General features: G+C 61.1%; 2 non-coding genes across 2 annotated transcripts; both read left to right on the forward strand.

The window, feature by feature from the left end:
- Positions 1–10298: 10298 nt before the first annotated feature.
- Positions 10299–12113, forward strand: LOC142793863 (small subunit ribosomal RNA). The gene has a single exon (XR_012891881.1). It is a non-coding gene; the product is annotated as a small subunit ribosomal RNA (ribosomal RNA).
- Positions 12114–13832: 1719 nt separating this feature from the next.
- Positions 13833–13985, forward strand: LOC142793874 (5.8S ribosomal RNA). The gene has a single exon (XR_012891892.1). It is a non-coding gene; the product is annotated as a 5.8S ribosomal RNA (ribosomal RNA).
- Positions 13986–15000: the final 1015 nt, after the last annotated feature.

Below are 15000 nucleotides of genomic sequence, written 5' to 3' on the forward strand. Positions count from 1 at the left end.
ACGGAAGGAACGGCGCGGAGAGGGCTCGAGACAAAGCTCGACCCTAAACCGCGCCAAGTACGGAGGGAACAGCGCGGCTAAGGGCTCGAAACAAACCCTGAACCGCGCCAAGTACGAAAGGAACGGCGCGCAGTAGGGGTTTAAAACAAAGCTGGTCCCAAAACCGCGCCAAGTACGAAAGGAACAGCGCGGTCGAGACTCGGAAGAAAAAGCTTTCAAAGTGTCGTAGCACGATGCACACTGCTGTTCGTGTGGAACAAACGTGACTACCGTGCTGTACGGTGGAGTTCTGTGCGCAAAAGCGGCGGGTGTGTTTCTAAGCACCACAGCGTTGTGTCAAAAAAGAGGTGCCTGAGAGAAACGCATGCGACTGCCGTGCTTTGCGGCATAGCACCGTGCGCAAAAACGGTGCGCATGCAAGAGGTGTCAGAGCTAGCGAACTTTTGCCACGAGCAACAGGTCACTAAAAGCCTATAGATGACGGTGTTGGAGGAAAAGAAAAATATCGAGAAAGCACTGCGGTGTGCCGTGCGTAGGGACGGGCGCGCGTGCCACATGCCGCCGAAATATGGGTGTCGGAGAAAACAGAGTGCCGCGCGTAACGAGGGGCGCGCGTGTTACAGAGAGATATGCCCAAACGCATGAAAGTGTACGCAGGTGTCCTAAGGCAGTTTTTTTTTTTTTTCCTCATTTTGATGTCGCCCCGGCTGACGTGGTTTTCGTTTTTCCGTGCCGCCCCGGCTGACGCGGTTTTCGTTTTTCCGTGCCGCCCCGGCTGACGCAGTTTTTGCGCCGCCCCGGCTGACGCGGTTTTCGCGCCGCCCCGGCTGACGCGGTTCCGACTTTGCACTTTTTGGCTCACCCCGGCTGGCGGCCCACTCACTCGATCGCCAGGTCTGTTTGCCCCGGTGGTTCCACCGCCAGGCTTAAGCGCGAACTTTTTTTGTTTGTTTTCTTTTGATTAAGCGCAAGCTTTTTTCTTTGTTTTCTTTTGATTAAGCGCGGGCTTTTTTCTTTGTTTTTTTTGCATTCGCCCCGGCAGACGCGGTTTTTGCGCCGCCCCGGCTGACGCGGTTTTTGCCGCCCCGGCTGACGCAGTTCGGACTTAGCACTTTTCGGCTGTGCCTGGCTGGCGGCCCACTCACTCGATCGCCATGTCTGTTTGCCACAGTTTTCCCGGTGGTGCCGCACCCGGGCTCGCCCCGGCTGACGCGGTTTCGTGCCGCCCCGGCAGACGCGGTTTTCGCGCCGCCCCGGCTGACGCGGTTTCGTGCCGCCCCGGCAGACGCGGTTTTTTGCCGCCCCGGCTGACGCAGTTCGGACTTGGCACTTTTTGGCTGAGCCTTGCTGGCGGCCCACTCACTCGATCGCCATGTCTGTTTGCCACAGTTTTCCCGGTGGTGCCGCACCCGGGCTCGCCCCGGCAGACGCGTTTTTTTTTTCTTTCGCCCCGGCTGACGCAGTTTTCGCGCCGCCCCGGCAGACGCGGTTTTCGCGCCGCCCCGGCAGACGCGGTTTTTTGCGCCGCCCCGGCTGACGCAGTTCGGACTTGGCACTTTTTGGCTGAGCCTGGCTGGCGGCCCACTCACTCGATCGCCATGTCTGTTTGCCACAGTTTTCCCGGTGGTGCCGCACCCGGGCTCGCCCCGGCTGACGCAGTTTTCGCGCCGCCCCGGCTGACGCGGTTTCGTGCCGCCCCGGCAGACGCGGTTTTTTGCGCCGCCCCGGCTGACGCGGTTTTTTGCCGCCCCGGCTGACGCAGTTCGGACTTGGCACTTTTCGGCTGTGCCTGGCTGGCGGCCCACTCACTCGATCGCCATGTCTGTTTGCCACAGTTTTCCCGGTGGTGCCGCACCCGGGCTCGCCCCGGCAGACGCGTTTTTTTTTTTTCTTTCGCCCCGGCTGACGCAGTTTTCGCGCCGCCCCGGCTGACGCGGTTTCGTGCCGCCCCGGCAGACGCGGTTTTTTGCGCCGCCCCGGCTGACGCGGTTTTTGCCGCCCCGGCTGACGCAGTTCGGACTTAGCACTTTTTGGCTGAGCCTGGCTGGTGGCCCACTCACTCGATCGCCATGTCTGTTAGCCACAGTTTTCCCGGTGGTGCCGCACCCGGGCTCGCCCCGGCTGACGCAGTTTTCGCGCCGCCCCGGCTGACGCGGTTTCGTGCCGCCCCGGCAGACGCGGTTTTCGCGCCGCCCCGGCTGACGCGGTTTTTGCCGCCCCGGCTGACGCAGTTCGGACTTAGCACTTTTCGGCTGTGCCTGGCTGGCGGCCCACTCACTCGATCGCCATGTCTGTTTGCCACAGTTTTCCCGGTGGTGCCGCACCCGGGCTCGCCCCGGCTGACGCGGTTTCGTGCCGCCCCGGCAGACGCGGTTTTCGCGCCGCCCCGGCTGACGCGGTTTCGTGCCGCCCCGGCAGACGCGGTTTTTTGCCGCCCCGGCTGACGCAGTTCGGACTTGGCACTTTTTGGCTGAGCCTTGCTGGCGGCCCACTCACTCGATCGCCATGTCTGTTTGCCACAGTTTTCCCGGTGGTGCCGCACCCGGGCTCGCCCCGGCAGACGCGTTTTTTTTTTCTTTCGCCCCGGCTGACGCAGTTTTCGCGCCGCCCCGGCAGACGCGGTTTTCGCGCCGCCCCGGCAGACGCGGTTTTTTGCGCCGCCCCGGCTGACGCAGTTCGGACTTGGCACTTTTTGGCTGAGCCTGGCTGGCGGCCCACTCACTCGATCGCCATGTCTGTTTGCCACAGTTTTCCCGGTGGTGCCGCACCCGGGCTCGCCCCGGCTGACGCAGTTTTCGCGCCGCCCCGGCTGACGCGGTTTCGTGCCGCCCCGGCAGACGCGGTTTTTTGCGCCGCCCCGGCTGACGCGGTTTTTTGCCGCCCCGGCTGACGCAGTTCGGACTTGGCACTTTTCGGCTGTGCCTGGCTGGCGGCCCACTCACTCGATCGCCATGTCTGTTTGCCACAGTTTTCCCGGTGGTGCCGCACCCGGGCTCGCCCCGGCAGACGCGTTTTTTTTTTTTTCTTTCGCCCCGGCTGACGCAGTTTTCGCGCCGCCCCGGCTGACGCGGTTTCGTGCCGCCCCGGCAGACGCGGTTTTTTGCGCCGCCCCGGCTGACGCGGTTTTTGCCGCCCCGGCTGACGCAGTTCGGACTTAGCACTTTTTGGCTGAGCCTGGCTGGTGGCCCACTCACTCGATCGCCATGTCTGTTAGCCACAGTTTTCCCGGTGGTGCCGCACCCGGGCTCGCCCCGGCTGACGCAGTTTTCGCGCCGCCCCGGCTGACGCGGTTTCGTGCCGCCCCGGCAGACGCGGTTTTCGCGCCGCCCCGGCTGACGCGGTTTTTGCCGCCCCGGCTGACGCAGTTCGGACTTAGCACTTTTCGGCTGTGCCTGGCTGGCGGCCCACTCACTCGATCGCCATGTCTGTTTGCCACAGTTTTCCCGGTGGTGCCGCACCCGGGCTCGCCCCGGCTGACGCAGTTTTCGCGCCGCCCCGGCTGACGCGGTTTCGTGCCGCCCCGGCAGACGCGGTTTTCGCGCCGCCCCGGCTGACGCGGTTTCGTGCCGCCCCGGCAGACGCGGTTTTTTGCCGCCCCAGCTGACGCAGTTCGGACTTAGCACTTTTTGGCTGAGCCTTGCTGGCGACCCACTCACTCGATCGCCATGTCTGTTTGCCACAGTTTTCCCGGTGGTGCCGCACCCGGGCTCGCCCCGGCAGACGCGTTTTTTTTTTTCTTTCGCCCCGGCTGACGCAGTTTTCGCGCCGCCCCGGCAGACGCGGTTTTCGCGCCGCCCCGGCAGACGCGGTTTTTTGCGCCGCCCCGGCTGACGCGGTTTTTTGCCGCCCCGGCTGACGCAGTTCGGACTTGGCACTTTTTGGCTGAGCCTGGCTGGCGGCCCACTCACTCGATCGCCATGTCTGTTTGCCACAGTTTTCCCGGTGGTGCCGCACCCGGGCTCGCCCCGGCTGACGCAGTTTTCGCGCCGCCCCGGCTGACGCGGTTTCGTGCCGCCCCGGCAGACGCGGTTTTTTGCGCCGCCCCGGCTGACGCGGTTTTTTGCCGCCCCGGCTGACACGGTTCGGACTTTGCACTTTTCGGCTGTGCCTGGCTGGCGGCCCACTCACTCGATCGCCATGTCTGTTTGCCACAGTTTTCCCGGTGGTGCCGCACCCGGGCTCGCCCCGGCAGACGCGTTTTTTTTTTTTTTCTTTCGCCCCGGCTGACGCAGTTTTCGCGCCGCCCCGGCTGACGCGGTTTCGTGCCGCCCCGGCAGACGCGGTTTTTTGCGCCGCCCCGGCTGACGTGGTTTTTGCCGCCCCGGCTGACGCAGTTCGGACTTTGCACTTTTTGGCTGAGCCTGGCTGGCGGCCCACTCACTCGATCGCCATGTCTGTTTGCCACAGTTTTCCCGGTGGTGCCGCACCCGGGCTCGCCCCGGCAGACGCGTTTTTTTTTTTTCCTTCGCCCCGGCAGACGTGGTTCCCCCCCCCCCCTCCGTCTTTCTTTTTGTTTTTTTTTTTCGCCGCGGCTGAAGTGGATTTTTCGGTGCCTCGACGCCCCGGTAGTCGCGGTTTTTCCGTTTCCGCACGGCCCCGGCTGACGCTGCTCGGTCACAGTCGCCTTTTGTGGTGATTGCAGACTTCTTGAGCGCGGGTGTTTTTTTTTTTTGTTGTTGTTGTTGTTTTATTACGCATTCGCTCCAGCAGACGCTGTTTAGACTTTTTGTTTCCTCTTTTATCCTGCGACGAGGTGACGAGGTTTATTCGGTGCCCCGCCGCCCCGGCTGAAGTGATTTTTCCTGTCCCGTGCCGCCCCGGCTGACGCGGTTGGGACTTCGCGTTTGTTCGGCCGCCACGGGTTTTGGCGCACTCGCTCGGTTGCTTGTTGTTGCCACTTGTTGCGAACCCAGGTTTCTTGAGCGAGCGCGGGCGTTTTTTCTTCCTTTCTTTCTTTGTTCTATGTGTTAGCGAATCGGCCTTTAATATCACACGAGGACTCACAACCAACAATTTTCAGTTTGAAGTGTAAAAAATCTGCAGGTGTTGACGTAACTGAATTGCCCCGTACCCTTGAGTACATCCATGAAGTTCTCGTAGTACTACTAAATCGCATTATTCCAAGTGAAGAAATTCCCATAAACTTGCAAACCTCTACACGAAAATCGGTGCGCGTGATAAAGTTGAAAATTATCGTCCGATATCAAATGTGCCTTCTATAACACAAATTCTAGGAAAAAAAAAAAAACACTTGTTCGCCGTTTTCTGCGCCGTGACTGGCAGCACTCCGGCGAAGCGAAACGGGGTCGATTCGAGCACGATATCGGCGTCTTTCGACGTGCTCGCCGGCGACCGTCGCACGAGTACGTCGCACGAGCGCGTCTGCCGGGGCGCCGTTTGCGAAGCCGACGCAAAAGTGGGAACCGCCGCTCGGATGATCGCCGCTTTCGGCAGAGTGAGTGTTGGCACTCCGGGGAAGCGAAACAGCGTGAATGCGCCCACGAAATCGGCGTATTTTGAAGTGCCCGCCGGCGACCGTCGCACGAGTACGGTAAACCGCGTCAGCCGGGGCGTAGTTCGGGACGCCGACGAAAAAGTGGGAAGCGCAACTCGGATCTTCGCCGTTTTTGCAGGAGTGAGTGGCGGCCCTCCTGCGAGACCAAGAAGCATCGATTCGTGCACGAATTCGGCGCCTTTCGACGTGATCGCCGGCGACCGTCGCTCGAGTAGGGCAAACCGCGTCTGCCGGGGCGGGCTTCGGGACGCCGATGCGAAAGTGGGAAACGCTGCTCGGATGTTCGCCGTTTTTGGCCGAGTGAGTGCTGGCACACGGGCGAAGCCAAACGGGGCCGATTACGGCACGATATCGGCGTCTTTCGACGTGCCCGCCGGCGACCGTCGCACGAGTACGGTAAACCGCGTCAGCCCGGGCGGAGTTCGGGACGCCGATGCGAAAGTGGAGAACGCCGCTCGGATCTTCGCCGTTTTTGGAGGAGTGAGTGGCGGCACTCCGGAGAAGCCAAGGAGCGCCAATTAGCGCACGATATCGGCGTCTTTCGACGCGCTCGCCGGCGACCGTCGCACGAGTAGGGCAAACCGCGTCTGCCGGGGCGGGGTTTACGACGCCGACGCAAAAGTGGGAACCGCCGCTCGGATGTTGGCCGTTTTTGGCAGAGTGAGTGCTGGCACTCCGGCGACGCGAAAGAGCGCGAATGCGCCCACGAAAGTGGCGTATTTGGACGTGCGTGACGGCGACCGCTGCAGGAGTACGAAAAACCACGTCAGCCGGGGCGAGCGACACACGGCGGTCTGGGTGCTTATCGCTGCTATTATAGGGGCACCCCGGCAGACGCAGAAAAAAAAAAAAAATTTTCGACCTTCTTTTTTGCTGGTCGAGCTCGGGTAACCCAGGTCGCAATGGGAGCCGCGCACGAAAGCGGCGTCGCGAGACGCGTTCGCGGTCGCTAGTCGCACGAGCTCGGCAACCGCGTCAGCCGGCGCGGAGTTCGGGATGCCGACGGCTAAGTGGGTACCGCTGCTCGGATGTTCGCCGTTTTTGGCCGAGTGAGTGCTGGCACTCCGGTGAAGCCAAGGAGCGCCAATTCGTGCACGATATCGGCGTCTTTCGACGTGCCCGCCGGCCACCGCCGCACGAGTACGGCAAACCGCGTCTGCCGGGGCGGGGTTCGCGACGCGTACGCAATAGTGGGAACCGTCGCTCGGATGTTCGTCGTCTTTGGCCGAGCGAGTGCTGGCACTCCGGCGAAGCGAAACGGGGCCGATTCGGGCACGATATCGGCGTATTTCGACGTGCTCGCCGGCGACCGTCGCACGAGTACGGCAAAGCGCGTCTGCCGGGGCGAGGTTTGCGACGCCGACGAAAAAGTGGGAAGCGCCGCTCGGATCTTCGCCGTTTTTGCAGGAGTGAGTGGCGGCCCTCCTGCGAGACCAAGAAGCATCGACTCGCGCACGATATCGGTGTCTTTCGACGTGCCCGCCGGCCACCGCCGCACGAGTACGGCAAACCGCGTATGCCGGGGCGGGGTTGGCGACGCCGACGCAAAAGTGGGAACCGCCACTAGGATGTTCGCCGTTTTTGGCAGAGTGAGTGCTGGCACTCCGGCGAAGCGAAAGAGCGCGAATGCGCCCACGAAAGTGGCGTGTTTGGACGTGCTTGACGACGACCACCGCAGGAAAACGAAAAACCACGTCAGCCGGGGCGAGCGACCCATGGCGGTCTGGGTGCTTATCGCTGCTATTATAGGGGCACCCCGGCAGACGCAAAAAAAAAAAAAAAAATTTTTTTCGACATTCTTTTTTGCTCGTCGACCTCGGGTGACCCAGGTCGCAGTGGGAGCCGCGCACGAAAGCGGCGTCGCGAGACGGCTTCGCGGTCGCTAGTCGCACGAGCTCGGCAACCGCGTCTGCCGGGGCGGAGTTCGGGACGCCGACGGCTAAGTGGGAACCGCCGCTCGGATGTTCGCCGTTTGTGGCCGAGTGAGTGCTGGCACTCCGGCGAAGCCAAACGGGGCCGATTCCGGCACGATATCGGCGTCTTTCTACGTGCTCGCCGGCGACCGTCGCACGAGTACGGCAAAGTGCGTCTGCCGGGGCGGGGTTTGCGACGCGTACGCAATAGTGAGAACCGTCGCTCGGATGTTCGTCGTCTTTCGCCGAGCCAGTGCTGGCAATCCGGCGAAGCCGAACGGAGCCGATTCGGGCACGATATCGGCGTCTTTCCACGTGCTCGCCGGCGACCGTCGCACGAGTACGGTAAACCGCGTCAGCCGGGGCGGAGTTCGGGACGCCGATGCGAAAGTGGGAAGCGCCGCTCGGATCTTCGCCGTTTTTGGAGGAGTCAGTGGCGGCACTCCGGTGAAGCCAAGGTGCGCCAATTCGCGCACGATATCGGCGTCTTTCGACGTGCCCGCCGGCCACCGTCGCACGAGTACGGCAAACCTCGTCTGCCGGGGCGGGGTTTGCGACGCCGACGCAAAAGTGGGAACCGCCGCTCGGATGTTCGCCGTTTTTGGCAGAGTGAGTGCTGGCACTCCGGCGAAGCGAAAGAGCGCGAATGCGCCCACGAAAGTGGCGTGTTTGGACGTGCTTGACGACGACCACCGCAGGAAAACGAAAAACCACGTCAGCCGGGGCGAGCGACCCATGGCGGTCTGGGTGCTTATCGCTGCTATTATAGGGGCACCCCGGCAGACGCAAAAAAAAAAAAAAATTTTTTTCGACATTCTTTTTTGCTCGTCGACCTCGGGTGACCCAGGTCGCAGTGGGAGCCGCGCACGAAAGCGGCGTCGCGAGACGGCTTCGCGGTCGCTAGTCGCACGAGCTCGGCAACCGCGTCTGCCGGGGCGGAGTTCGGGACGCCGACGGCTAAGTGGGAACCGCCGCTCGGATGTTCGCCGTTTGTGGCCGAGTGAGTGCTGGCACTCCGGCGAAGCCAAACGGGGCCGATTCCGGCACGATATCGGCGTCTTTCTACGTGCTCGCCGGCGACCGTCGCACGAGTACGGCAAAGTGCGTCTGCCGGGGCCGGGTTTGCGACGCGTACGCAATAGTGAGAACCGTCGCTCGGATGTTCGTCGTCTTTCGCCGAGCCAGTGCTGGCACTCCGGCGAAGCCGAACGGAGCCGATTCGGGCACGATATCGGCGTCTTTCCACGTGCTCGCCGGCGACCGTCGCACGAGTACGGTAAACCGCGTCAGCCGGGGCGGAGTTCGGGACGCCGATGCGAAAGTGGGAAGCGCCGCTCGGATCTTCGCCGTTTTTGGAGGAGTCAGTGGCGGCACTCCGGTGAAGCCAAGGTGCGCCAATTCGCGCACGATATCGGCGTCTTTCGACGTGCCCGCCGGCCACCGTCGCACGAGTACGGCAAACCTCGTCTGCCGGGGCGGGGTTTGCGACGCCGACGCAAAAGTGGGAACCGCCGCTCGGATGTTCGCCGTTTTTGGCAGAGTGAGTGCTGGCACTCCGGCGAAGCGAAAGAGCGTGAATGCGCCCACGAAAGTAGCGTATTTGGACGTGCTTGACGGCGACCGCCGCAGGAGTACGAAAAACCACGTCAGCCGGGGCGAGCGACCCACGGCGGTCTGGGTGCTTATCGCTGCTATTATAGGGGCACCCCGGCAGACGCAGAAAGAAAAAAAAAAATGGGGACATGGCGTGCGTCACCGTGCGGCTTCGCAGCGTTGCCGAAGTCGCCGAGCCCTTCGACTGAGCCGAACGGCGGACAGGGAACGTTGGTCGGCCGTTCTAACCTGTCGGTGCCACGCCGAGACGTCGTTAAGGAAAACCGCGTCGTGGGCCTCTACGACGCCGTCGAGTCGTTGTACGTTTGGTGTCCAGCGTGTCGGCGGCGAGTAGCGGACACGTCGTTCACGACTTCGGTCTTTCGCAGTCGACGCGAACTTGCGGAGAGTCGTGGTGCCTCACGTTTTCGGCAGAAACCGCGGCGGAATTTTCCCGTGCGTGCGCGCACGACCTCGGTGCTGTGCCGTCAGCGTAGTGTTGCACAAACTCGTGGCCTACCCAAGGTGCGGTACGTTTGCGGCCGTATCCTCGGTGGGAATTTCGTGAGTAGGGTCGCAAATTCTACGACCTCGGCGGGTTTGAGAGCGACGTAGACTTGTGGCACGCTCAACATGCCACACGTTTCGGGGCACACCCGCGGTGAAATTTTCTCGAGTACGCTCGTATTAGGGCCCAAGGAGGTCTGGGTACTTATCGCTGCTATTATGTGGGGGTTCTCGTGAGCGGCGTACGCGAAAGCGACCGGGTGTCTGATATGCGGCGGGCTTCGGCCTCGTCAAGCGTGTCCTCGGGTCTGCTCCAGGGGAATCCACGGCAGTCGTCTGCAGCCTCATCCGCTTGATGCGTTAGGGGCTGGTTGTCGGACGGTGCCGTTTTACCACGATATCGAGGTGTGTTCCGTGTCGTCCTCGGGCGATTCAGATGCGAAAGCGCCGAAGACGCGGGCGTGACCCGTCGTCTGGCGGCTTTGCAGTCTCGGCTCCGTTGCTAGTTCCGGCCGGTCCACCGACAGTGCAGCGGGCTTGGGCAACCCGCACGGCGCGACCGAGTCGATGCAACGAAAAAGAGCGAGCATGAACGTGCTTCTTGCCGCACGGCTCCCACTCGTCTTTCGGGAAGGTTGTGCCGTAGCGAGCTCGAACGCCGTCATCTCGGAGTGCAAAATAAGCGTGTTGGGGCGCCTGAAGGTGGCCTCCGCCGCACACAGACTGCGTCCGGCCCGCCGAGGGCGAGGACGGACGCGCAGTCGAACGATTACCTGGTTGATCCTGCCAGTAATCATATGCTTGTCTCAAAGATTAAGCCATGCATGTCTAAGTACATGCCGAAATAAGGCGAAACCGCGAATGGCTCATTAAATCAGTTATGGTTCCTTAGATCGTTTCTTCCTACTTGGATAACTGTGGCAATTCTAGAGCTAATACATGCAGTGAGCCTGGAGCCCTTTGGGTAACGGGTGCTTTTATTAGACCAAGATCGATCGGGTTTCGGCCCGTATTGTGTGGTGACTCTGGATAACTTTGTGCTGATCGCATGGCCACGAGCCGGCGACGTTTCTTTCAAGTGTCTGCCTTATCAACTTTCGATGGTAGGTTACTTGCTTACCATGGTTGTTACGGGTAACGGAGAATCAGGGTTCGATTCCGGAGAGGGAGCCTGAGAAACGGCTACCACATCCAAGGAAGGCAGCAGGCGCGCAAATTACCCACTCCCGGCACGGGGAGGTAGTGACGAAAAATAACAATACGGGACTCTTTTGAGGCCCCGTAATTGAAATGAGTACACTCTAAATCCTTTAACGAGGATCAATTGGAGGGCAAGTCTGGTGCCAGCAGCCGCGGTAATTCCAGCTCCAATAGCGTATACTAAAGCTGCTGCGGTTAAAAAGCTCGTAGTTGGATCTCAGTTCCAGACGAGTAGTGCATCTACCCGATGCGACGGCTCGGACTGAACATCATGCCGGTTCTTTCTTGGTGCACTTCATTGTGTGCCTCGAGATGGCCGGTGCTTTTACTTTGAAAAAATTAGAGTGCTCAACGCAGGCGAGTCGCCTGAATAAACTTGCATGGAATAATAGAACAAGACCTCGTTTCTGTTCTGTTGGTTTTTGGAATACGAGGTAATGATTAAGAGGGACGGACGGGGGCATTCGTATTGCGGCGCTAGAGGTGAAATTCTTGGACCGTCGCAAGACGAACTACTGCGAAAGCATTTGCCAAGAATGTTTTCATTGATCAAGAACGAAAGTCAGAGGTTCGAAGGCGATCAGATACCGCCCTAGTTCTGACCATAAACGATGCCAACCAGCGATCCGCCTGAGTTACTCAAATGACTCGGCGGGCAGCTTCCGGGAAACCAAAGTATTTGGGTTCCGGGGGAAGTATGGTTGCAAAGCTGAAACTTAAAGGAATTGACGGAAGGGCACCACCAGGAGTGGAGCCTGCGGCTTAATTTGACTCAACACGGGAAAACTTACCCGGCCCGGACACTGGGAGGATTGACAGATTGAGAGCTCTTTCTTGATTCGGTGGATGGTGGTGCATGGCCGTTCTTAGTTGGTGGAGCGATTTGTCTGGTTAATTCCGATAACGAACGAGACTCTAGCCTATTAAATAGGTGCGGGGTTCCCAGCACCTTACAACCTTCTTAGAGGGACAAGCGGCTCCTAGCCGCACGAAACAGAGCAATAACAGGTCTGTGATGCCCTTAGATGTCCGGGGCCGCACGCGCGCTACACTGAAGGAAGCAGCGTGTCTTTATCCCTGTCTGAAAAGACTGGGTAACCCGTGGAACTTCTTTCGTGATTGGGATAGGGGCTTGCAATTGTTCCCCTTGAACGAGGAATTCCCAGTAAGCGCGAGTCATAAGCTCGCGTTGATTACGTCCCTGCCCTTTGTACACACCGCCCGTCGCTACTACCGATTGAATGATTTAGTGAGGTCTTCGGACCGATGTCCGGCGCGGCCTTTCGGTTGCGCCGGTCTGTTGGAAAGATGACCAAACTTGATCATTTAGAGGAAGTAAAAGTCGTAACAAGGTTTCCGTAGGTGAACCTGCGGAAGGATCATTAACGGATTGTGAAGGGTGAGCGCCTCAGCTGCGTCTGCGCCCGACACTTTCTGCCGCTGACCCCGTTTGGACGCGGGGTCGGCTTTTCCCCACGGGGCTGCCTGAATGTGGAGCGGCACCCCGTGACAAATTGTTGCGCCCAGCGGACGCCAACACCGCGACCTTGGACGGTCGGCCAGGTGGCGGACGCGGGTACAAACGGCGCAACGCACTCATAGGTCGGCTTTCGACCCGCCACTGCACCGTGGCTCGAAGCGCTCGAAATGCGCGACCCGACCGCTGCGGGACCGCCTAGTACTGTAAACAGGAGCGGCGGAGCGCGAACGGCGAGTCGTGGTTACGTCGGTAGAAGGCGAGGCTGCGCGTTCCCGAAACGCCAGCCGAGTGCCCTCCCGACCGTTCGAGCGTGCAAGAACGAGACCCGACAATCGCGCGGCGACTGCCAAGTACGAGAGGAACGGCACAAGCGTCGGCGGTCGGTCAAGGAACTGGCGATGTGACGGGTCCGCTGTGCACCAGTGCATACCGTCCCGCCGTCCGCGGCAAGCGCCTCCGCGTCCTCGGGTGACGGAGGCTGCCGGTCGGTTCTTGCAGGCGAGGGATCTCGCTGGCACCGGTTCGCGTTGACGCGCGGCCGGTCATGGCACGGCGATGCGACGGCCGAGGTGCGCAGTACTCGATGGAGGAACCGCACGCTCCGATGACCGTCCCGCCCTCCGCGGCGTATGCGTACCGACCGTAATGGTTGCAGCAGCGCCGGCCGGCTTTTGAATTCGCCACACGAAACACGGTGCGAGATCGCGGTTAGGGGAGCGTCGACGTTGCCAGGCGTTTTGCTTGCTGCCGAGGGAAAGGCGGCACGGCCACGTCGCGCTCGTCGCGATTAGCGGGTCTGCGCGCTTTGGGAAGGTGCCGCAACGACTTGCCGAAAGAGGAAGCACGGAAGAACGAGGGACTTGGACGTCCCGACAATTGAACGCACTTGCGGCCAGGCCCTTGCTGGCTTCGTTCTTCCGCCTCGAGTAGGCTCGTACGCGGCTCCGGCGCCGAAAGTGGTCCTTGGCACCGACTTCGGTGGACGTGGGAAGTGCCGCGCAAGTACGGCGCGCCTGGCTCCACCTGTTGGCTAAAGTAGGCAGCCGGATCGGCATTTTGGTGTGCGGTGGCAAACCGTGGATGCGAAAAAAGCTTGTGCGATTTCGTGGAACAAAAAGCGGGGGTCCCCCTTTTTATGCGGAGGAGACCGACCCGCCCGCCGTGGTGAACCGCGACGCCACGGTAAAAACGGGAGAGGCTTGTCGATGGGACCGTGCATCCCGCGCTCCACGGAGGCCGGGAGGCGGCCGCCCGAGGAAATGTGTAGCCGTCGAGGCCCGCATCTGCGTGCACTCTTATCCAAATGGGTGTACCGCAGGCATTTTCTGGTTAGGCGGGCCAATGAGAGCGAGCACACAACGATACCTACGGGTCCGGCTTGGAGAACCGGCTTCGACGCCTCCCGAGTATTTATAGAGGGGTGGACCACGAAAGCACTCGCAAGTAGCGGAAGCGAAACGCCGTCCGAAACACACCGTTTGCTCGATTTGCGGCAGCCGAAAAAGGCGCGGCAGAGTTTTGGAGTCCAAGCGTGCGCTGAAAAGCGCCCTTCTTGGCCACTGTTTGGCCGAGTGCCAGAAACGTTTGGTTTTGACTGTACGGAATTGAACAAACACTTTTTCACGACTCTAAGCGGTGGATCACTCGGTTCTCGGGTCGATGAAGAACGCAGCCAGCTGCGAGACTTGGTGTGAATTGCAGGACACACTGAGCACTGATTCTTTGAACGCACATTGCGGCCTTGGGTCTTCCCTTGGCTTCGTCTGTCTGAGGGTCGGATCACATATCAAGAGAGCCTTCGGCGCACAAGGGAACGTGAGCCGTCGACTCGTTTTGACCGCGTCGGCAACACGGACAGCACGCTGAACACCTCACAGCGAGCGCCAACAGCGGCCACTCAAGGGCGAGACGGTGGCGACCGTCGTGCCAGAGCCCAACCGAAACGGGGGCGACCGACTGCATTGAGGATGTGGCACCTCGTTGAGACCGCCGCAGGACTTCGAGTCGGAAGGAAGCCTGCAGGGAAAGTGCGGTCGAGGTTGCGTACTCCTCTCTGCGACCGGGCGCGCAAGAGCTGCGAGAGCCACGGACGCGCAACTTTAACGCACGGTAAACACGAGGAGCGAAAGCCGGCCAGCAAAGCTTCTCCAGCCGTGCGCAAAGTGCGCGAGATCGCAGCCTTGCGTTGCGCTTGTTGCCCTCGAAGTAAGCAGGGTGTCCCGTAGACCGGGCGCTCGAACACGCTGCGGGGCCGTGCCTCCTCCAGGCTTTGCCGCGCGCACAGGGAACGTTCGCGCGCAAAGCGCAGGGAGGTGAGGAGGCTGCGCCCGACGTTTGCGGTTCGCTGCGTACGCGGTTGATGCGGAGAGCACGGCGCGACGACTTGCCGCGAAGCGGAAAAAGTCTCCCGCACGAGTTGGCGAAACGTTGGCGAAGCTTAAGGCGTTCTCGTCGTAGTCCGCCGTCGGTCTAAGTGCTTCGCAGTTCCCGTCCCGTTCAAAAAACTGGGCCACTCCAGTTGGGGCGGGGGCGACGCTACACGAGACGATGCCTCTCGCCAGGCTGCGTGGCTGCCCTTGCGGCGGCGGCGACTGGCCTCGGCGGTGTTTGGGCTTTCGACACGGTCGTTTATCACGCAACTGCTCGGACGACGCACGCGCGCAGCGGAATGCCGCTTGCCAGCCTTGTGAAGATGTGACCCTGTACAGGGTTGCGGGCGCACTTGGTAGGGCGTCGTACTCGGTTCGCGATGGGTTTACGAACGTGTCCCGTCACTTCCACGTCACACCGGT

Source organism: Rhipicephalus microplus, unplaced genomic scaffold (genome assembly GCF_043290135.1).
Source record: "Rhipicephalus microplus isolate Deutch F79 unplaced genomic scaffold, USDA_Rmic scaffold_342, whole genome shotgun sequence".
Lineage (NCBI taxonomy): Eukaryota > Metazoa > Arthropoda > Arachnida > Ixodida > Ixodidae > Rhipicephalus > Rhipicephalus microplus.